Below are 5,069 nucleotides of genomic sequence, written 5' to 3' on the forward strand. Positions count from 1 at the left end.
TGTAAGCAAACAGCAGCAAAAGGAAGTGGGTAAGAGATTGTGCAATGTGCTTATCTCTAGTTAATAAGTACATAAGAACATAAGAAAATGCCATACTGGGTCAGACCAAGGGTCCATCAAGCCCAGCATCCTGTTTCCAACAGTGGCCAATCCAGGCCATAAGAACCTGGCAAGTACCCAAAAACTAAGTCTATTCCATGTAACCATTGCTAATGGCAGTGGCTATTCCCTAAGTGAACTTAATAGCAGGTAATGGACTTCTCCTCCAAGAACTTATCCAAACCTTTTTTAAACACAGCTACACTAACTGCACTAACCACATCCTCTGGCAAAAATTCCAGAGCTTAATTGTGCGTTGAGTGAAAAAGAATTTTCTCCAATTAGTTTTAAATGTGCCCCATGCTAACTTCATGGCGTGCCCCCTAGTCTTTCTATTATCTGAAAGAGTAAATAACCGAGTCACATCTACCCGTTCTAGACCTCTCATGATTTTAAATACCTCTATCATATCCTCCCTCAGCTGTCTCTTCTCCAAGCTGAAAAGTCCTAACCTCTTTAGTCTTTCCTCATAGGGGAGTTGTTCCATGTCCCTTATCATTTTGGTTGCCCTTCTCTATACCTTCTCCATTGCAACTATATCTTTTTTGAGATGCGGCAACCAGAATTGTACACAGTATTCAAGGTGTGGTCTCACAATGGAAAGATACAGAAGCATTATGACATTTTCCATTTTATTCACCATTCCCTTTCTAATAATTCCTAATTTTCTGTTTGCTTTTTTGACTGCCACAGCACAGTGAGCCGACAATTTCAATGTGTTATCCACTATGATACCTAGATCTTTTTCTGGGTGGAACTCCTAATATGGAACCCAACTTCGTATTGCTACAGCATGGGTTATTTTTCCCTATATGGAACCTAACATTGTGTAATTATAGCATGGGTTATTTTTCCCTATATGCAACACCTTGCACTTGTCCACATTAAATTTCATCTGCCATTTGGATGCCCAATCTTCCAGTCTTGCAAGGTCCTCCTGCAATTTATCACATGCTTGCGATTAAACTACTCTGAATAATTTTGTATCATCTGCAAATCTGATTACCACTTGTTGTGTTCCTTTCTAGATCATTTAGAAATATATTATAAAGCACCGGTCCATGTACATATCCCTCCAGCACTCCATTGTTTACTCTTTTCCACTGAGAAAATTGACCATTTAATCCTACTCTCTGTTTCCTGTCTTTTAACCAGTTTGTAATTCATGAAAGGACAACACCTCCCATCCAATGACTTTTTAGTTTTCTTAGAAGCCTCTCATGAGGGACTTTGTCAAACGCCTTCTGAAAATCCAAATACACTACATCTTCTGGTTTACCTTTATCCTCATGTTTATTAACCCCTTCAAAAAAATGAAGCAGATTTGTTAGGCAGGATTTTCCTTGGGTAAATCCATGCTGACTGTGTTCTATTAAACCCTTTCTATATCCTCTGTGATTTAGATCTTTAGAATAGTTTCCACTATTATTCTCAGCACTGAAGTCAGGTTCACTGGTCTATAGTTTCCTGGATCATCATTGGAGCCCTTTTTAAATATTGGGGTTACACTGGTCACCCTCCAGACTTCAAGTACAATGATAGATTACAATAGACTTCAAGTACAATGATAGATTACAATAGACTTCAAGTACAATGATAGATTACAAATCTGGTCCAGGTGATTTGCTACTCTTTAGTTTGTCAATCTGGCCTACTACAGTTCATCTGACTCCTTACCCTTGAAAACCATCTTTGGAACCAGAATCTCCCCAACATCCTAATTAGTAAATACAGAAGCAAAGAATTCATTTGGTTTTTCTTATATAGAATCATATGATATGGTTGAAGGGGGCTGGTCTTCTAATTTCGGAATTCCAGGTTAATACTCTGTCCTTCAGGACTATTTGGGTCTGGGCACAGAGTGGGGATGGTGTAATCAGGCCTGGAGAGGGAGGGAGTATAACTGCTGCTCTAGTGGTGGCCCCTGTCAGCCAACAAGCCTTGCTGGAGGTCAAACCTGAAGGAAGCACCATTCCATTTTCCAGACTAGTGAGTGTTTTGTCTGGGGGCAAGATGGAGGAATAAAACTGGAAAAGACCAAGAGATCATTTTCTAGCCCAATCTTCTAGCCAGGATCCATTGTGCCTAAACCATCCCAGATAGAAGGGTTTTTTTAAGGCAGGCAGTTTCCTCTTGCTTCTTTGGTCTTCCAGATCAACTGTAACTAAACACTTTTGGCCAAAGGCACTATGAGCCTTTATTCACAGGTACCTGGGGTTTTTACCCCATTTTATATCCCATCTAATGTACTTTAGTGCAGTGATTACAGTAAATGTCCTCGACTAAAAGCCACACGTTCCGCAAATATGGGCCCTAAATATGACCACAGGGTGTCACTGTCCAGGGCTATGAATGCTTCCTCTGCAGCATCCCCAATCACAGACAGTCCAGGAAATAGGCAACCTTACCCAGGAATCCTCTGCATGGTAGCTCTTAAAAACCTCCAACAATGAGCAGAAGTGGCATCAACCAGCAGGATGGCAGCTTGAGAGCTGAGCTCTCCTCCTAAAAAAAATATATCCTAACAACAGTGGCACCCAACCTGTGATCACGCTGACACTTCTGCCTGGCGATTGCACTGAAAGCATGGCTACCCTTGGTTTTACCCAGTGTGTAAAGGATCCCACACGCCAAGCTGGGCACACCCTCAACGTCCCCTGCACAGATAGCAATCCATCATATGTCATGCTCAGACCACTTCCTAGTAAAGCTGACCTCTGTCCGACCACCAGAGCACCAATATCCACCCCACAGCATCAAGAAGGTTATCATGGAGCTCCTCCTAGAAAACCTCCACCTGAAATGTATTCTGCCACCACAACCCACAGCAGATGACAGATGAATCAAAAGTACTGGATAAGCTAGCCCCAAAGAAAACCTGTGTCCCTAAGCAACACAATCTCTGCCCTGGTTCATCACTGAACCACACACCCTACAACAAGAAAGAAGGCATTCAGAAAGACTCTGGCTGAAAACCGGCTCCACATTTGAGAGGCTGATATGTAACCAACACAGACAGCCTACAACAGATCTGTTATCTTCACAATAAAAACCCAAACTACTTCTCATCACTAATGTCAAATGCTGAGAATAGCACAAAAAAACTGTTTAGAATTCACAAAGGCCTTCTCTAGTTGGACAGCGAGCATGACAGTCCACCACTCTCCAACAATAAATGTAAAAGCACTGCCTGCCACCTTGCCGAAAAAATCCTGAAACTCGGTCCATATCTAGACAGCTCAAATGCCAAGAAACCTGACAAAACATCTCTGGAACCCAGCCACACTTCTTCCTCTCACCCCCAAGAAAGCTCCAGCGACCAACCTACATGCTCTCCTTTTCAAGATGTCTCTTAAGATCCTCTCTGATCTCAGCCTATCATCCAACTCACTTGACCCCCGCTCAGCTACACTAATCAAAAGAGTCTACATGGGCCTCTCCAGCTGGACTGCCCAACTGGTAAATCACTCCTTAACGTACGGTGTTTTGCCTGCCTGATGGTGTTATGCTTCTCATTGTTCATCTCCTCCTCAAGAAACCCTTCCTTAGCCCCAAGTTCCTAGACAAATGTAGGCCCATCTCAAACACTCCACTACTAATCAAAATAATTGAAATGGCAATCTTACAAATCCTATTGGAGGAAAGGAATTCCTTAGGCAACTTCCAATCAACCTTCAGAAAGAGCCACAGCATCAAAACAGTCCTCTTGGCTATAACTGACACCTTTATCAGAGCCTTCAATGCTGTCCTAACCCTACTCGATTTCTCAGCGACCTTTATTATCATTGACCATGACATCCTAATAGAGAGATTCTCTGCCACTAGCATCAGTGGCTAGTCCCTGAACTGGTCAGGTTCATTTCTAACAAGAAGAACACAACAGATTGTCCACTGTCCACTCCTTTGTGAGCAATGAGTGAAGATGAGGGCAATACTTTTATCTCGATGTCTCTTGAAAATGCTATGGAATCTCCAGTTATTGTGCAGTGTGCAATTCCGGTAATTACTGGCCAAGGCAAGTATGGCGATCTCTCCTTCACTCGGCATTCTCTCTCTTTATGATGGCCATCTTGTATAACTCCAGTCCCTCTCAATAAAGGTGTCTTTGTACGCATACACCAGCTGTTACAAATCTTCAACATTAACACCCAACCTATTAAGTAAAAGATCACCGCTAATCGTAGTTCCATTTGCCAGCGTAGAATAGAACTATTAGTGCACATATTGCATAGAACTTATCACACACCAGTTTATTATAATTCACACTGTCAGCGGGGCTGCAGTGAGCGGGGCACCTACATTCATATGTGGTGATACTATGTCAGGGTCCAGTTCTTTTGGGAAAAAGTAGCAGGTGAACTTGCTAATATCATACAAATGCCAGTTTACCTATCTCCTAGACTTGGTTTATTGGGATGGTGGGATAACTCTCTGGTACCTTGGAAATACAGGTGTTTGATAGGCCATTTATTATTGGCTTCCCGCTTTAATAGCTAAAGCTTTTGGAGGCATACTCCTGCCTTTACTATTGGAAGAGACAGATACATACTATAGCGGATTTGGAAAAGCTCAGGCATGAATCATTTTAAGTGTACTACTATCTGGGGACCATATCATGCATATATAGACTCCAACTCTTCTGCGACAAATGTTATTGATGATTCTCTGTTATATTTTATGGTAGGTCCTCCTGATTTCTGATGCTATTAATACTTTTCTTTCCTACCGTGGTTTATCTTTCAATATCTTTTTTTGACCTTGCCTTGCTTATGCTGGATAATATCTGTCTGATATGCTGTCTCCTTAACGTTATGGATGTATATTTCAAAAACTGTTAAATAAAGAGTTAAAAAAAAAATGTACACAGGGCAGCAAAATTTCTTTCCTCCAACCCTGAATGTAATCCTCAACCAACATCCACTGAAACAGAAAAACCCATGTAAGAGAACAAAATAATGTCACAGAAAAAC

This window comes from Rhinatrema bivittatum, chromosome 13 (genome assembly GCF_901001135.1).
Source record: "Rhinatrema bivittatum chromosome 13, aRhiBiv1.1, whole genome shotgun sequence".
Taxonomy (NCBI): domain Eukaryota; kingdom Metazoa; phylum Chordata; class Amphibia; order Gymnophiona; family Rhinatrematidae; genus Rhinatrema; species Rhinatrema bivittatum.